Below are 19,123 nucleotides of genomic sequence, written 5' to 3'. Positions count from 1 at the left end.
CGATTTATTAGCAGAGCTACCCGACGTGGGACCCCCCCTCTCCAGGAGCCCACGTTTCACCTCCAGTCCGAGCACCAAGGGTGCAGGGGGACAGGGGAGACAGCGAAGATGGGTGCATGGTGCTGACAGCACAGCTCTCACCCAGCACTCAGCCTCTTCTACCCGCTGCCTGAAGTCAAAGCAGTGGCAAGTACGTGGATAGCCATGGCTGCCTTCATTGCTCATACACACTGGGGCATCGAGGCACCATTTTTCCCTGTGCTCTGGCCTATTAGGTTTCTTGTGTTAGCTAGAGCAAAGTCTAAAAGGATGTCAATAGTCACATTTTGTGTCAAAACCAAGGCCAGCCTCCGGTTTTGTCCCCTCTTCTGGCATTTGAAAGTATCAGAGCAGTCAGGACAGCTCTGTAACCTCATTTGGAAGAGGAAGTGAAATGGAATGAGTGGTGGCTCTCGTTGCTGGGAGCAGCACGGTCTGTTCACCCCCAGGCTGACCCTGCTGGGGTGCTTCAGCAGGGACCACAGCCCTCACCTCACCCAGGCACACCCAGGCCCAGCTCCACAGCAGCCAGCCTGCTGCTTTCCCCAGGACAGAGCACAAGCGCTCTTTAGAAGAGGGAGATCCCCATTTCTTTCCCAGGACATCACCCTGCTCCAGCCCCAGAAATATTTATCCTTCTTTAGAGACTTACCCACTCCACACTTATTTCTCTCCAGATGATCCATATCTAATTTTTGCATTTAATTTGTTAAACAGCGAGGCTTTAGTTCAGTAAGTAAGCCAAGCAATCTCCAGGATTTGACATTCCCTTTAAAACATAGATCTTCCTTGGAAACGGAACGTTCACACATGAACCCCCCTACTCTCACCCATCCCATAGACAGCTGCCGTTTCTTTCAGAACCAAAACATGGCGACTAATGGCACTTTGTAAATAAGGAACACACAGTTCTGGCTTTTCTCCACCTGCATGTGGAACACAGAAGCACACAGAGCAGCACCTGGTGGCTGGAGGCACTGGGGTGCAGCTACCCATAAGAGGCACCTGCCTGCTGTCCCTCCCTACCTGGCCCCATGCTGGGTTTTGGCAGGCCCACAGCACAGCACTCCACTGTCCTGCCTTCTCCCAGCTGCCTCAGCCTCACCTGCTTCCTGAAGGGAGCACCCCAGGGCCACTTATGCCACCCACACCAGCTGCCTCCCCAAAACCCTTGATCAACAGGCAGGTTTCCAGAGGCCTGGAATGATGCTCCAATGCGAGGGACAGGCATTGGGCTGGGAAATGAGGACAGGAGACCAATGCCAGGCAACTGGGTGCGCAGTCTTTCCCTCCTGCAGGCACCCCAGGCCAACAGCACAGTCCACAGCACTCTGCAAGCTTGGCTGGTCACAGAATATAAAGCCTTTCCCACAGATAACAAGGAGGGTCTGAGAGCAGCGTGATCTTCCCTTCCCCTACCACAGGTATGTGCTGGCATGCAAATCTGACAAATTATTTCTCAAAGTTTTACACATCAGGCAAAAGTCATCTAAAAACATGAATCACATCTCCTTTTAATGTTTAGGTGTTTTATTGTTTTACACAAATAAGGTTAGAACTGTCAGAGATAACTGGGATGCATAAAATGGCCCCTAATTCCACTTACACATTGGGGATTTAGCTGCCAGAAACCTTCTCAATGCTACCAATAGAAAACATTCAAAATGCAATGTACAAATCAGAGAGCTCAGAACAACCTGCCTTGAATTGCTGCAGATTGACTTAAGCAAACATCAGAGTCCCTCAATTCTTCATAGAGATCTGCTGTATTTCATGGGGTTTAGTACCATTTCAGGGAGAAAGTTATCCATCAAGAAAACTGCAAGCAAAGCTGCTCAGAATAAATTGTGTAAAACAGTGTTATCACAGCCTGGTCTGGTCAAATAGGCTGAACTATTTCAGCTGTTTAAGGAAAGAGTACCTTAGAACAGCATATATGTATTCTGACAGCTCTTGTTTTTTAGTGCCAAGAACACAAACCAGCAGTATACCAGTTAAACTCAGGGACAAAACCTCAAAGAATTCAAGCACCCCCTCTGACCCCAGGAAGTACATCAAATGGGGGAGATTTGGGGGGCTTAAAGGCTCAGGACCCTTTTAGCATCTAAGGTCACATACACACCAGTAAAATAAAAGTGGTGATTACTCCTGGAACATGCAGCTTTACAGCACCAGGTAGCCAGGAAAGGCCCTGCTCTGCCCCAGCTGTAGGAGCACCATTTCCATGCCACCCCTGAGCTCAGGGCAGGCATGGTGTTCCTATCCTTTGGTCACACCACTGACAGGAGCGCCCACTGGGGCTGATGGAGGTGTGCAGATTTCAAACAACATGCAGCAGAGCTTCCTCTCCCCACAGCCTTCAGGATGTGCTGCCCACATCTTGCAGGAAAAAGAGTCCTCTGCAGGGAATAATAATAATTAAAAATAATAATAATAAAAAAAAAAAAAACAGCAGCTGTGAGAACCTAAGTCAAAGCATACTGTGGTGCCTTAGATTGAGTTGGGTATGGACCAGCCATGGAGTGATCCTAGAAGACCCATTTGCACACTATGAATGACCTCTAACCCGGCCATATCTTGCCTTAAACGCAAGATGAAGCATTACCTTTGTCAAAACACACATAGAGCTCAGCTTGCATCACATGTATCCAAAGGTTTTGGGAACTCCCAAAGCTTCCTCCCACCTGGAGAGGGGCTGTGGCACTGTGTCAGCCCCATCACCTTCCTGCCCAGGCAAGGCAATAAGTGAGGAGGGGAAGGGAACTCTTACCAATGATTTCCAAAGACAAAGGCTTTAAGGGTCAAAAGAAAAACTTGCCTGTTACTTCAAAAAGCATCCCACAAGCCATGAGTAGGGGTGGAACTTGCCTTTGATGGTCCTGTTTAGAGTTAGGTGACAGCCAGGCAAAAATCCACTACAGAAGAGAATTCAGTGTAATCATGAGCAGTGACTTTCAGTAGCAGCTGCATGCTGCATTTTTCAGAAAACTGCTTAATTTGTTCTTGTCAAGTGAGGCCACTTAAAACTCCATATTATGGGCAAAAGCACAACTGAAACTTGCCTACCTTTTTGTATTTCGGCTCTCTTTTAAGGTAAGCATTTCAGAAAGAGGCAGAAATAAAGCTCAACCCAGGCTCAAAAAAGAACATCCAAGCTGATTAAGAAGATGGAAAGAGAGAAGCTATCACCACCCATGCTGCACCAGCAGGCTGCCACAGTGCATTTTGTGTGGGGTAATGCCCCAGTAAAGCAACCACATGGGAAAGAGAGAGGTGTCAAAGACCTGGGGACAGCAACTTGGTGGGGAGAGATTACTGAATGGATCACAGAATTGGCCTAAAATGACAGAGAAGCTGTAACATTGACAGCAATTTTGCCCTTTTACAGTCCAGGACACTTTGGATTTACGCCCCCCCCTTTTTTCAATTCTTGTTGAATTGCGCACTTTTGTGTTTGCAACCTGCCTCACGGCACAACATGATGATTCAGCTGCAGCCTTGGGTCCGTGTGACAACAACCCGGTCAGCACATGGCCTGTCCAAACCCACTGTGGGACGGATAAGTGACTGCCAGCTGGTAAACATGACCTTACTGTCCTCGCAGTGAGCACAGCTTTGCAGGAGAGGCTGGGGAAGGAAGTTACTGTGGCCATTGCACACCACCTCTGGGGAAAAAAGCACCTGAACATCACACTCCATCCAGACAGCTATGGGTTCACCTTCTGCTGGCCCCAAACCCTTTGAAATCTGAAGATGCTTAATAACTTCATTAAAGAAGGCTTCTGCCTTCAGAAAACTCACATAGAAAAGCTAGAATAAGCAGCACATGCAGAAGGAACTGGGATTTTTCTAGGCACCCCAGCATTGGTGAAGGAATAAATCAGCTCAATTGCATGTTCTAAGCCATCTGGCCTAACATACCCTCAGTTCTTTAAAGAACAACAACGTCATAAAAACAAAAACCTGAATTGGTCTAGACTTTCCATTTGGCTAAAATCATTATGTGAATATTTAAATGGGGAGCTAAAAGTAATCCCTTAAATTTTATCCCCTTTTCATCTCAAATGTAAAACTGAAACTCAGCAGTAAACAAGACTTTTTCCATAACCAGTCGATTTTGTTTGGTTTAAACTAAAATTCTAGGGTTGTCTTTTCATTTATAGCTATGCTTTGTATCTAGGTTAAGAACTTTAAAGTATGCTAAAGACAGGCTTTTGTTCTCTATCTACTTGCTTTTACCTCTCAGTTACTCCTAAGGTCAGATCTTCAGCTGTTGGAAGCTGGCGTCTCTCCATTAGAGCCCGTGGGGTGTGACACTGACTGCAGCTGAGAGCAACCCGCCACAAGCGCGCTCTCTGTTCACAAATCACCACAGGTCACAGCTCCAGAGGGGCACCTGGACAACTTTCTGTATAATTCATGATCGCTTCCTGAGGTAAATAATGCGTTCTGTGCCTTGGGTCACCGTGCTTCTTCAAAGGCCCAGTCAAATAAAAGTTTTTTTATTTTATTTTAAAAATGACTCTTTGCCCATCTTCCTTGTTCTCCCTTTATCTTGGCTTTGACCCTGACGACAGCAAGTAGTCACTGCCAGCTCACCCCTTCCATTTCAGACACCTCCTCAATGAGCAAGGATGCACAGCCATCGGCTGCTGTGTGCCCCAGGCCGAGCTGTGTGGTTTTTACTGCAGGACAAGCATGCCATGCTGTCCTCAGTTCCCCAGCTGAAACACTGGCACATGACCCCATCACATCTCCACACTTTCCATGGGGCTTGCCCTGCCCTCTTGCCCTCCCAGCAGCAGGCACAGTGGCCCAGACTTGTTCTTTGTTCAACATCTTGGCATACTTGGTTAGGGCAGAGTGGGAGAAGCTAGGTCCTGTTGTCCCCTCTCGTTCAGACCACAGGTAGCTTATGTAATTGAGGAAAGCGGCACCCACCTGAATTTCAGGAGGCTCCTGTCTTGTCTCAGCCACAGATGAGGGCAAAGCTTCATTCTTCCTCCTCCGGAGCAAGGGCAGAGCACAGTGGGCACTTGGGTTTGCCTTCAAGAGCAGCTTCGGGGGCTGCTGCAAGCCAGTGACATGGCTCTTGGTGGCCTCCAGCCATGGAGTGCTGCGGGAAGCCACCGTGCCCCTCAGCCAGGCTGCACACTGCGTGCGTGGTGGGATGGAGCCGCAGGTCAGCACACCGTGCTGCCTTCCGAAGCAGAGGCACCCAATTTGCAGACACATCCCCATGAGCATGAAACGATTCTTCACACAGCTTGAACAGACCAAGCGTAAGCATCCTTACTTAATTTGTGGTACAGCACTAATGGAGCCACACTTGGGGAAATTCCACATGCACTACTCTGGCTACTGGCACTGCCAGGGACAGTCATAGGCTGTGTGGGGACCTCTCACACAACCCATGCAAACAGTAATTATGTTCCTAAACATTCAGTTCCTACCTTTCATAGGCTGATTTTAAAGGCAAACAACAGCTTTTCTAATTTTCATCAATTATTCATGGGCCACTTAAGATAGTCATCAAATATATAATCAAATTAAATTAATGTATTTTGAGGTTTGTAACCCAAGATTTCCTGTTTCAGCCCACAGGATGCCTGCTTCTGTTTGGGTTGTCACTTAATCGTTGCATAATATTTGTTTTGGCTTTGTTGTGTGTAAGAAGAGATTTATACCATTCTATCTGGCTGCAGCACATTAGTCAGCAGAGGATAAAAGCCACCCTTAACTCCTCTGTAGGCTACGTTAATGTGACACTGTACTGCACTATAAGCTTTGGAAACAAACACTAAAGTGGAGCAACCAGAGATGTATACGACAACTTAGTTTGCCACCACCTCTATCAACCTTAACTGTCTTTACCAAATGCATGTTATCTGAGCATCTTCCCCATGCTCCATCCTCCTTGTCCCACTTCCTAAACTGCTTGAATAAAAACACACAGGAGTGCACACAGTCTGCATGCCTCTCAGGGAGATTTTCTGTGTCTTCACCACCATGAAAAAAAAAAAAAAAAAAAAAAGCTGTCTTGTGAGAAAGGATTTCATCTGTATTTGTTTATGATGACTTCACTGTTGAAATAGCTCTTGGCTGCCCCAAGACGAATCAGGGTCCCACCACACTAGGTGTGGGACACTCCAAACCAATTCAAAGACAACGCCTGCCATCTCAGTCTGGAGAAGAGCTTGACTTACCACCCACTGGAATCAATGGGAAGACTCACATTGACTTCAGCAGACTCTGAATCAGGCTCTCAAGGGAGTACAAGCTACAAGAAGTGACTGATGGATGCAGACTTCATGTTTTTACTGGCACTCAGAGATGTGACAAAGAGTTCTGACAAGTCACAGATGTAGAGTTTTGTTGTTGATTTTTTTTTTTTTTTTTTACATCATCTATAATCAAGTGTAAAATAAGTGGAAACAGCAACAGTTTCAGCACGAAGCACTTCCAGCGGTACTTACCGCCGATCTGCGATCAACAAGTCAGGGTTAGGAAGGACAAGAGCAGAGACATTCACACAACGGAGCTGGATGTGCGACGATTCAGTCACTGCAGCTCCACTGGGAGGGAGAAACAAGTGGGGCAATTGTGCCTCCTGTTAACCTCCTGCTGCTTCCCGGTGTGGCTGGCACCCAGCTTGGCACGGTGTCCCTTTGGGACATGTCAGCACACCTGCCAGCCCCAGACAGCCTGCCCATCTGCACGTGCTTCACTGCAAGAACTGGGGTGATGGGGGCAGGTCCGAGGGCTGGAAAACCTCTCCTTGGTGCTCCACATTGCTCCTTCCAGCCAGCACTGTACTATGGGGGAGGGAAGAAGAAGTTGATTAAAAACCTTCTTTTAAAGAAGGGAAATAAGATACCATCAGAATCCAATCCACAGAGCGAGTAACAGCTGAGCAGGAGAAGCTGTTTTACTTATTGAGTGGCATTTTAGGCACAATGGTTTACATTTTAGATAATTCAGTGTATCAACTGTACAACAAAAGTAATTCAATGATACCATTTTCAGCCTTTGAGCAGAATGGATCTTAATTGCCAAAGAGACATTTTCCTTCATATCTCTGGATCTCTACTTCATGATTTTTGTACTTTGAGCCTCAGAAAATTGCAGCTCTCCTGATTAAGTGCTTAATTGTGGTCAGTGCTTTTCAAAGTATTTTCAGCAGTTTAAGTTCCACTTCAGAAACGCACTGTTATCGACTTCTTTATCAACTTGCACAGTTTCCCCACATCAAATGCTTTCTGAAGCATCCTCCTGCCTTGGAAGGGACTCACAAGGCAAGCTGGGCACACTCCTTCTGGCACCAGCCTCCGGCCCTCCAAGGGGCCCAGCCATAACCACCCAGCACCCATGTCCTCACCACCAGGTAGAAGTGCTCCTTCCCCTCCCCAAGCCAGGTTTGCCAGGACACCAAAGGAATTTAGCTGCGATTCCAAACCAGGAATTAGATGCTAGTATATTTACTACAATGCACCACTCACTGCTGGGTTGCCCCAGTATCGCTCCAGCATCATGGAACATAATCACTGCCATGCATCCACAGGTGCTAACAAGGACACACAGCTTCATCTCTGCCCCTTATGAGACCATGCGAGCATGCTGATGGAAGTTTGATTTTCCAGCTTTACAGCACTAGGAAATTAAACATGGTGTTTGAAGTCCTTTCTAGAAACCTTGCACCAGGTCTCCACTGATCACTGTCACATCTGCAAACTTCTATTAGGTGCTGTACCACTGTACCATCAAGTTTAGATTGTCATCAGGGGTTGAAACTGTTACAAGATTTTCAATGTTGTTTTCACAGCTGAGAGATAAAAACACATCGTCTGAAACACACTGGAGTTTAAGAACAGAATATCTCTGCACAGTTTAGAAATACTTAGACTTGGGCAAACACATTATCAATCAGCCCAGATCCTTACCTCCGGGCATTTAAGCAGTTGCCTTGGAACCAAGACAAGGGGAAAGGGCTCCTCATCTGCCCACAGTGATTCACATGAAACTGGACCTTTTTGGCACAGGAACTGTTCAGGCCATTTATCCATCAAAGCTGCCACACACATCTATTTCAAACACAGCACACCGTGTAGCAGCCCATTGCTTTCAAGCTGTCAGCACACAGAACTGCTCAGGGGCAAACAATGGGGTGATCTGGTCAAAAAGCCAGAACCTAAAGCCTGGTTTGAAGCTCAGCTGCTTGGCACCAGCACCCGCAGTGAATGCTAAATGAACACTTACCCACCCAAGAGGCCAGTGAGGACCAACAGGAGACTTTATACCAGTTCAGATGAGGAGCCAAAACACCACAAAGGCAGGGAAACACCAGGGCTGCTGCAAGACATCTCATCGTGACAGCACATTGCTGGGCTCAGGCTGGCAGCGATGCAGGACCCACCGCTTCTTTGAGCAGCGTCGTGCAGTCAGGAACAGTTCCAGCCTCACCACGGGATTAATTGCCTTCTCTCCTCGTTTTATGGGAATTTGCAAGAAGCTCTTAAAGTTTAACAGCTTCTGTGCAGCATGGTTTTGAACTTATAGTGGGTCAAAAAAAAAAACAAACAAACAAACAAAAAAAACAATCACCACAACATGGCTGAGATCAAGCCTTGCTCCAGGAAGCCCAGGGTGTCTCAGGGCTCAGTTCAACCATGCATCTCTGGAAAGTTTTTCTAAATTAGGAGTCAGGGATGGAGCTAACCAGACCTCAGCTGCGCACTCAGCCATGGAACCTTGAAGGGTCTCCTCATTCCAGGCACACTGTGATGCTTGAGCCAATTCTCACCTGCTGCTGAGAGCTGTGCCTCTTGTGTGCCACAGCGCAGAAACAGACACACAGCAGGCCAAGCTCAGCCAGGAAATCCCTGCCTCTGCTACCAGGCACCTTCCTGCAGTGCAGGATCTGTCCCAGCATGGGAGGCTGGTGTAGACAAGCCCAGGGGCACAGGCAGCTCCCCCAAAGCTCCCCACCAGGTCTAACCTCAGGCTCCAAGTTGACAGAAGCCACAGGGCACCACAGTGGTGCCACCAGCTGACATTCAAACAACACAGCCACTACTGGTTAACATGAAAATATTTTCATATCATTGTACATGAGAAAAGATAATTACTTTCACGGTTTAAGAACTGAATGTGTTGATCCAAGTGTAATCTCTGTATTTTAGCATTTGATTATTACATTAGAAATATAAATGTCAATGGGCTGTAGTAACCCAAGTTATCCAAAGAAGAAAGATGTATTATTTAAATTGTAGGACAGAGAGAAGAACAGAAGCCAACAAGGGACTTAGAACTTTAATTAATTAAAAAAAAATAAAATATTACTTCTGAAAAGTATTTCACTTTTGTTTTTCTTAAACTTTATTTTGTCACAGTCAGAACAAGGAAAGACAGGGAGGATGCAATCGCAGCCTTTGTAAACACAAAGGAGAAAACCACAGAGCTTCCTAAATTACTATATTTTTATTGTCACCACTTCCTTTTGCACCAGATGGACAGTAAGGTCTGCAGCTCTTCCAAGAAGAAAAAAAAGAAAAGAAGCACTGAGGATCATCTGAGGAACCCAGCAGCTGTGAACTTGGGAAAACACTACATTAATAACAGCTAGCAATACTGGATAAGAGCACTCTGAGTAGCAATGCTTGGCTCCACTTCTACTGCTTTTGCTCCTGCAGCATCCCCAAGCCGGGATCCCCCCTGCGCTGACATGGCAGCCAGCCTGAGTGCTTGTGCAGGATGAGGGCAGCCTCCCCAAGAAGGGGACAAGCATGTCTTGGCAGGGAGGGAGAGGAAGCCCCAGCACAAGCAGAACTGCAGGTGGTTCCCATTTCTTGGCCACCCAACAGAGAGATGGGGCCCAAAGGGCTGCCCTCCTGCAACGAGGAGGTGGCACATTTTACAGGTGCTTAGTGACAGCCACATACTCATCTGCCACGAGCTGGTGTGAGAATCCCAACTCATAACCCTTGGAGATGGAGGTCTGAGCAATGCTTCATTGACATTTCTCGGGGGCTCAAAGCCTGAAGATGCTTTTGTCTTCCCTTTTCTAATCTTCTTTGCAGTCCAGTTGGCACCTTGCTCTGGTGCCTCGTTTCATTTTTGTAAGCCCACGCCAGTTTGTTTGTCCTTCTTATTCTAAACCTTCCCTAATCAATCTGTCACGCAAAGAATTTTCTTTACACCTCAGACCAATTCAATTCAAAATGATGTGAAGTACAACCAGAGGCCACAACAGAGCAAAGCACATCTATTTATTCATTTAGAAATGCGGTGCTGTCCTCCAGGATCCCTGTTCTGAACTTCTTGCTAAAAGCATCTAACACAAACTGGAAGCCAAGACTGTGCGTAATAGTTAATAACACGAGTGTACTGCCAAGAATTGATTCAAATTGTTATGATTTGCTGTTGAACAAGCTATTGCCTTGATTTCTCAGCAAAGTTCAAGTTTACCGCAGACTGATTAGTCCTGCTAACATTCCTGAAGCACCTACTGTTGTATGAAATTTTATTAAATTGCCAGCATCAACGGCTGTTCAAAGTTTGTGCGCCTTATTGCAATTGATGACAGCAAAATAAGGAAATAAAGGAAGGGGGAGGGAGGTGTAACCCTGTTAAGGTTTTTTCTTTTTCCTTTTTCAATAAAATGTCAACTCCATTATATAGATGTCAACTCCATTACTGTAATGCTCCTTCTGTAACCTCAACATGTAACTATCTGCTAATAAAACAAGTTTCTCAAAGGAAGCGCTGAGGGCAAGCATACCTACTGCAGGTTTCAATCTGTTTAAGAAAATGCCTCTTTATCCCCATAGGCACGTGTACCACCTCCATTACCCCATTTCCCTGGTTATCTTTGGCAACAGAACCCAAAGCCCCACATGCTACCCCGAAGAGCTGTCAGTGGCCTGACCTGTCCTCTTTACAGAATCCAGAAAGCATGGATGACGAGTGAGGCTGGCCAGGCCACAGGGAAGCTGCACCAGAGCAGGAATCAAGCCATGAGGGCTCTTGCCCAGGGCCCCCAGGTGCTGCTATTCCCATGCAAACACTCCCAGCACACAGCAAGGCACTTGGTACACAAGGCAGGTACATGCATATGAGTATTTGGAAGAGAAGACGAGGATGAAGCCCAGAGTTGTTCACAAGCACCATGCCCCACAGATTTTTTTTTTTTAATTCTGTTTTTAAAATGAAAAACATCCCATGGGAAGATCCTCATCTGTCCCTGCGCAACAGCAGTGAGAAGCCCCGAGGAGGACAGGTTGCCTCCCCCAGCTTGGGTGTGTTGACTGTACATGTCAATATGGAGACAAAGATGAGGACATATTTTTAAAAGAATAAAGAAATCCATCCCAGAACAGGGGTTGTTTAGATAATTGATTTCCCTTGGACTTACAAGCACTAAATAACACCCTCTGAGCTGCATCTCCCAGATAACCTTCTCCTTCAAATCTCTCTTCCAAAGGATTGGCCTTTGACAGAGGCATCTTTCAAAGTGCAAATCCAGCAAGCTTTAAGCCAGCTCATAGGTAAGACCTTTCTGAGAGAACATGATGATTCCTCAAGCAATTATTTTTTCTTAGTACCCTTTGCATAGAGAGAGCTAATTAACTGCCTGCCAGGTCCTGCAGATTCACAGCAAAAAATGAAGTAGTACAAATGTCATAATTAATTAGCAGTTTAGTGTTAGAATGAACATAGCAAAGGTGCTATAAATATTAAAGCAACAGGACCTCCACACCAGCATGCTTGCTGGGCAAGCCGCCCTGGATGCGGCAGGGATGCCACTGTCCACACCGCCCGCTGGAGAAGGGCCCCACAAGGGCACTGCCACCCGGGACCGGGGCAGCGGGAGGATCCTACACACAGCCTGATCCCCACGCACCCAGCCCCTTGAAAGGAACAGACTCAAAGCACCTACGTAAGGCCCCAGGGCTCTGGAGCAGAGTGGGCTCATGTAAAAGGGGCAAACGGGGTGAGCTTGCACATCTCCATGCTGGGGTACGGGGCTCCTTCCATACACTGTGCACAGGCACACACTGCTCCTCTCATTTCCCCCTCTTCTACCTTGGCTCTCAGGCATTCCTTGGGGGCAAAAAAGTGAACAAACGGGGCAGTTCCACCAGCCACCACCCTCCCAAGCTTCCCCACAGCAGTACCACTTGTACAGTTTGTTCTGCTTTGCTGGTTACAGAAGGCAAGGCTTCTTTTTCAGTCTTTAATGCCACCATCACTTTGCATCAGCTGCAGGAGGACAGGTGCCACAGGGGCACCCAGGACACTGGGGGTCAGAGCCTGCAGAGCACACATAGCACCAAAGGAGAAAAAGGAGTCAGAGCAGTAACCCAGGGTATGAAAGTAGCATAGCCTTGGTGATGAGAAAACAGCAGAGAAGAGAAGGCCCTCAACCTTAGTTACCTTTTTTCCTCAGCCTAATGAAATCCTTCATTAATGCAATCTGGAAGAGGCCAGCACATCTTAAACATCTGCCCGGGTGCTTTGCTCAAATACCAAACTTCTCCTTCCCACCCCTCCTCTGCTTCCACACACCTGTCCATCTTAGTGGCCTATGTCAGCACTCCAAAGGGGCACCCTTTACAGAGGCTTCTCCCCAACAGTGCTGCCTCCCACAGGAGGGAACAGTGACATAAGGGCTCCTTTGTGCCCAGTAATCACTAGGGGACAGCACCCTGCCAGGCTCAGGCTGCAAATGCAACCCTTCCATGTGCAGCAGCCTACCCCAGAGGCTGGAAAGGCATCAGCAGGGCACTCACCCCTACAGCCTTCCAAAATCCAAAGGTAATTCCCCTAGAGAAGTGCTTGCAATCTAGGCAAAAGACAACAGTGGCTGCCACAATGGGGATTTCCAGGGAAGAATCTGGTGATGCCTCCCCAGAACCCCATTTGCTACCGCTTGCTCCAAGTGCATTTCATCCATGAAGCTCATTTAACCAAATCCTCCCAGCTCAGGCCTCCTCCGTGCCAGGTTGTGCCACAAACTGTCACAGGTGTTGAAAGAGGCCAGCCTGCAGTTTCAGTGAGCATACAGACCAAATGTTAAGGGTGCCTGCATGGTCTCATCCAGCCCCAGGCAGAAGGTGCTGGATGAAGCTGGAGACACACCTAACAAGACAGAGCCATTAGAGCACCTCAGGGCTGAGCACACAGGAGAGCTGTGGCAACAAGGTAGCTGGTACCCTCTCCAACACCACCTCCTGGTTAGGAGCACTGACCCCTCACAGCATTTAACATCCTTCACAAAGCCTGAAAAACCCCACTCACATCACACAAACCATTTTGACTGAGAAAAATTGCTCCAAGCTGGTGGATCCTCTCATGGCGAATGGTGGCTATAGATGGCCACAAGACACATGCTTTCTTCAGTCACCCTTTTAAAACACTGCACACAAAAAGAGGTAAACTCTGTGGAACAGCAGCACGATGTGACACGAGGCAGACAGAGGTTGGTGACACCCTCAGACCCAAGCCCACCCCACCACCAGCCCGGCTCTGCTCAGTCCCTCCCACAGCATTCGGACCCAAGCTCAGTGAGTTAATTTTAAGCATGGCCCAGGGACTCCTGATAGCCAGTACTGCGAGTCAAATCACACACCACAGCTTCCCTCAGCATGCACATTCTTTAATTTACTTAAAAGAAAAAGCTCAGGTGTCATTTCCTTAGAAAACCATCCTTCCGCCCCGCAGCTCCATTGCCCCCTTCCAATCCCCTGAGGACACTTGTCCTGCTGTCTTGCGCATCCCAGCCTTGCAGCTGCAGGGCCACCAGCAACCCACACACACAGCGGCTCCAGCACCCAAGGGCCCCCACGCTCAGCCCCTGACCCAGCACCTCCCTACCCACAGCCCCATGCCCAGCACAGCTCCAGCCCCCAAGCCCCACACAAGCACTTGCTGTCACATGCTCCTGGCTGGGCTCACCCCTTCCACTGCGCTGTGCCTTCTCCCCCTCTGGCTGCCACCTTGCTCCACTCAGCCTCCAGGAGCAAGGGCTTTGAGTAACTATGGTTACTTCTAATTGTGCAAGGAATATTATTCTGACTTCAAAGGCAATGGAGAGGATCCTTCAGTAAGTCTCTCTACTTTGTGATTCCCTCACACTGTATCTAAATCTAACCCAGAGTCACCTTGACCACAGGCTGACATAAGGATGCAAACAAAAGAAATCAGGAGATGTCAAATGAACGTGGAGGTTTTTTCCTGATTCTTTCCCCTTTCCAAAGAAAACACGTGTGATGCTACATGCCTATCTGCAGTTTCATCTATAGCCAACTACATATCTGCAGATTGTCCAACTTCTCTACCTACTGCTCAGGCTAGGTATTGGCACCCTTTGACTCTCCCTATTAATATAAAACACGTTAGACTCTTTCCTAAGTAACCTATTTGCAGCATGGACTCCTGAATATGCCTACAGACCAAATTTTTGAGGGCCTTCACAGAATCTGGGCCCTTTCTCTCTAGCTGGGTTTATCATTGCTCATTGCCAGGATCAGAACCTTTATTTGCATGACTCGTAGAGAAATGCCATACTTCACTCCATGTTGTAAAGCACAAAGCCAGTAATTCAGTGGCAATACAAGTTTCAGGATTGAAAAAAGCAAACAGAAGAGACTCAACACACCAAGGAGCCCAGACCCTGCTACCTGCCATTCTAACATCCAGCTCAGGGCACGCAGCAAGGGCGAAAAGCCTGTGCAGGATGTCCCCGGCCCCTGCAGTGTCAGCAGCACCCAGGGCAGGGGGCACCAGGCAGGGATCCCCAGCCCCACCACAGAGACCTCCCACAGACGAGAACCCAGCAGTTACGGCAATCACTGGGACAAACAGAGGCTGGCATTTCTCAGACCAGCAGAGATTCCAGATCTGACAGAAGAGACGTCTCAGCTCCCTCCTGATCCAGGCACAGGAGGAGATGGGTGCCAGGGGACAAAAATTTAGTGTTACATTAGCACACAACTTGTGCTTGAGGGAAGCACCAAGCCTTCTTTGGCAAGGGGAAGAAACTGCATGGGTTTGAGTGGCCTTCATGTCTGCAGAAAGGGCACCTCTGCCAAGTCCAGGAAAGGGGAGGCTGACTTTCACCCCAGCACACTACCCAGCAGCACAGGGATGTTTGACGCCTCCTCCGCTGGTGTGAAGTCCTGAGCACCAGGGAGGGTGTGGGGACACAGACACCTCCAATGCATGTCAGTTCCTCTTCCCCAGCCAGGAGCAATTAACTACAAGCAGCAGGGATCAGGAGGAAGCTTTAAACACTGCCATAGAGCAACATGGCAATGCCTTTGCAGCCCAGGTCTTACTGAGACATTCAACTGGCTTTTCCACACGGACAAGTCATCGAGCCTTGTACACTGCAGCAATGAGGAAAGCCATCCTTGCTACTCAGCTATATTAAATAAAAATGAAACGAACCCAGCACAGAATGAAAGAATGCTGTATCAGCCAGGAGAGAGAGTTCACCAGGAGGCTGCTGAGGCACCCAAAGGAGCCCAGCCAGGGCACGGGCCTGCTGCCAGCCCAGAGTAACACACAGTGTGAGACACCTTGCAACAAAGGCCAAAGCCCTAAATAAATATTTGTGTTCTGTTGTCTGAGAGCAAGCTGCACAAGATGATGCTAACACAGCACTGGAGTATATTCTTCAGTGTTAGTGACTAGGAAACATAAAAATAGCTCTTGGATATTCCTTTTAATGTACTTTGCTAAATAAGCTGTTTGCAGCATGCACTCTTGAATAGACCAACTTTTGAGGGCCCTCACAGGAGGAAGAGGAGGATGCACCTGGGAGCTGACAGGAGATGGCTTTACTCACACCACCACACCATTTCTCTCAACAGAAGCCAGGCAAATCTGGGGACACAGGACATTTACCTGGGTCTCTGCAGCTGAAAGCACCCTTCTCTGGGGGCAGAAGGACCAGGGGCTGGAGCCTGCCCTGTTGCTCCTACTCCTGCTGCACAGTCTTCATGGAGCAGCCTGCCCTGCCCACAGGCATTAATAGCCTTGCCCAGCCCCACACAGGAGGCAGACAAGGCTGGCTGGTAACAGCCAGCACCTGTGCCAGCCCACAGCCACCCCCCAGTTCCCTCTTTGCAGTTTGAGGCAAGAAATGCAAAAAAGGAGAAACTGGCAAGAAATGCAAGAATGGGGAGCAAGCGGCATGGTCAGTGCCCCTCAGTGTGCAGAAGGGAGCAGAACGAGCAGTCCTGTGGTATTTCAGTGAGACTGAAGCAATATGCAGTGGAAGTGACCACTGGCACCACCTAACCCAGGCCCAAGGGATTTTGCTAAGCACAGAACGAGACACAGCTGAAATCAGTGTAATTCTCCTTTACAGGAGCTGATCTCAGACAACGCCTGCACCTAGTGCCAACCCTCAGGGTGCTGAGTCTTTTGGTGCCTTTTGCAGTGATTTGGCAGGAAGCCTGAGGGGCCAGCTGGTGTTCCCAGCCATGCTCCAGGAACAGAGATGAACTGGCCAGCAGGAGCGGCAGGAGCTGGTTATTGCCAAAGGGTGCTGAGACCCACATGGGTACGGGGCATGGTGCTTCAGGGCACACAGCACGGGTGGGTGGAAGGATGCTCACCTCCCAGGGCAGGGTGATGGGGGCTCCCAGGAGAGGACTTGGGCCCAAAGCACAGAAGCAGAAGGGCTGTGAGGGTTGGCCGGAGAGGCAGTCCCAAGGGAAACTCCATCAAGCGTGCGCAGCTCTCAGGGAAGGTTTGAGATGTCCGAGGCATTCGGTGTTCATCCCAAGCAGCAAAATGTGCAACGCCTGCAGTCACAAGGGAAAAAAATGCAAACGGTAATTGTGTAATGGTAATTGTCATCAAGCAAAGATGGATGGGGCGGGGGGCCCTCGGGGTGGGCAGGTGCCAGGTTCAGTGAGGAGACCACCCCTGCCGCCTACGTCTGCCAGTGACTATTCTGTGTAAGCAGAGCCAACAAAGTCTGAGAAAATGCCTCCTGCAGCTGCTGTCCAGGTGCCGACATCCCTGGCGAGGAGACACCACCCGGCTGGGCACGGACAGCAGGAGCCACGTCTGCAGTGGGAGCCGAGATCTCTCCGTGCCGCATAAACATCATCCCTTCCCCGTGAACAGGCCATTTAGCGACACTTAAAACTACTAAATCTGGGGTTTATGTGGAAATGATTTTAGAGTGCACTGGAAACCCCAGGTTCCTTTTTCAATCTAACAACGTCTTTAGAAAGCAATTCTTTAAGCTTCCATTTCCAAGACCTTTTTAATCTCTGCAAATTATTGGTAAGAGCAGAATCAAGGCAAACTGCCATCAGCCGTGATCACAACACTGTACCTCAGCAATGAGTGACTACTGCTGATTATTTAGAAGAAACTATTGCTTTTAGGTGAGCTACCACGGAAATAAATTAGCATTTATACTGGATTATTGAAAAATGACAAAAAAAAAAAATCAGCCTCTATCTATATGTCAATTGTGTCTTGCCAAGGTCAATATCTTTACTGTAATACACACAGTCTAAAATAGCAAGAACAACTTATCTGTGGAAATGAGTGCCGTATGGCCAAAGTATGTCATTATTATCAGAAAGACAAACTGGTTTCTGAAATGACACCTGCACTCCCACAGCTTTAAGTAACAGTGACCTTTGGGGCTACATGTGTAATCAAGAAGCTATGGAAATAACTCAAAAAAATTAAAACCTAATAGTTTGACTTCTTGGTAGGTGCTTTTCTATCAGTCACCCTTATTGCATTTTGTATATCTTTTTTAAAAATCTTCTTTTGAAAGCATTTAGCTTAAATTCTGCAACTAGACCTTCCCATGCTCTGGAAGGAAACAGTCCACTTTTGCATGCCACTTCTAGATAATGACTGATTAAGGTAGAAGAATATACATTTTTATAAATGAGAATGACTTTAAGGTGTTTTTTTTTTTGTTTTTTTTTTTTTTTTTTTTGTCCGCAACTTTTGCCTTATTAATTGGATTTTCATTAGCATTGGTCAAACATATTTTAAAGAAATTAAATATTTTTTCCCATTGGCAAAGCCAGAGTCACTGAAATCGAAAGGAAACAAATAAATGTACCAGGTTTCTGCTAAAGTAAAACAGCTAAGGGAAAAATCACCTCCATGTTTCATTTGAACTGGGACCAGGTATTTCACACTGGCCTTGTCAAAGTGCTTCATTTATTAATAAGAACCAGGGGTGCTCCCGGCGTGAGCAGGCATGGCATTGTGGTGGCTGCACTCATCCTGGGGGTGCCGCAGCCCCTGGGGACCTTGCCCCCTTTCCATGCTCCCCCTCCCACTTCTCCCAGCAGCACTTCTGGCCTGTGGGGCCCCTTCTTGCCCAGCCCACCCCTTCCACACCGTTTGTGGCCTGTCTCTGCAATGCTACCAGCCCTGTGCCTGGCTCAACGGCTCCCCATCAGGTTACATCAGCTGCATGGGACCCTGAGGCCCCGGCCCAATTGCCAGGTTCATGTCCTGCCCAGCCACGCAGCCCCGAAGCAGCTGCCATGGGCTCATGTCGGCATCCCAGACCAGCTCAGCCACTCCACTCTGCCATCCCCTGCCTGCCTGGGGGCTCGGGCTGTGTTGCAGAGGGGCCGTGAGTCAGGGGACCCCCTCCAGGTGGGGGAAGCATCCAGCATCCACTGTCTGCAGTGGGACTGCCGAAGAGTAGGGGACGTGCTCCAGAAGGGGGCCAGCCTCAGGAGGCAGACAGAACACATGGAACAAAGCAGAACAAAATGATAAAATGACTGAAACAAAATCTAAAACATGGGTGTAACTGCCAGCCTTCTGAGGAAGACTCTGGTGGAGCAGGAGCTGAGCTACAAGGCTGCCCAGCAGCCCATGTGCAAAGCAACTGCTCTGCTGGCACCTGGAAATGCCCTGTTTTTGGGATGCTGGGGACCCAGCCCAGCTCTGGTGCTGACACCTGGCCCTCATGCCCTGGGTGCCCTTTGGGCAGCCAGCCAAGCCCAGCCCATGGCCCCACCAGCCCCAGGCCCCCACCTGCAACTAAGCCAAGGCAGGTGGGATGTGGAGGGGAAGAAAG

At 48.4% G+C, this 19,123-nt stretch overlaps 2 long non-coding RNA genes across 2 annotated transcripts; both read right to left on the bottom strand.

Moving 5' to 3' along the window:
- Positions 1-1,572: 1,572 nt before the first annotated feature.
- On the bottom strand, positions 1,573-6,026 carry LOC311434752. The gene is made up of 3 exons (XR_014691709.1): positions 4,981-6,026; positions 2,908-2,954; positions 1,573-2,438 (listed from the first exon to the last, which is right to left on the bottom strand). It is a non-coding gene; the product is annotated as an uncharacterized lncRNA (long non-coding RNA).
- Positions 6,027-6,333: 307 nt separating this feature from the next.
- Positions 6,334-16,043, bottom strand: LOC311434751. Its single transcript, XR_014691708.1, has 3 exons — positions 15,946-16,043; positions 8,296-8,588; positions 6,334-6,854 (listed from the first exon to the last, which is right to left on the bottom strand). It is a non-coding gene; the product is annotated as an uncharacterized lncRNA (long non-coding RNA).
- Positions 16,044-19,123: the final 3,080 nt, after the last annotated feature.

Source organism: Aythya ferina (genome assembly GCF_964211825.1).
Source record: "Aythya ferina genome assembly, chromosome: 3".
Lineage (NCBI taxonomy): Eukaryota > Metazoa > Chordata > Aves > Anseriformes > Anatidae > Aythya > Aythya ferina.
The sequence above is the reverse complement of the archived record's forward strand: the minus strand, read 5'-3'. Positions and strand labels throughout refer to the sequence as shown.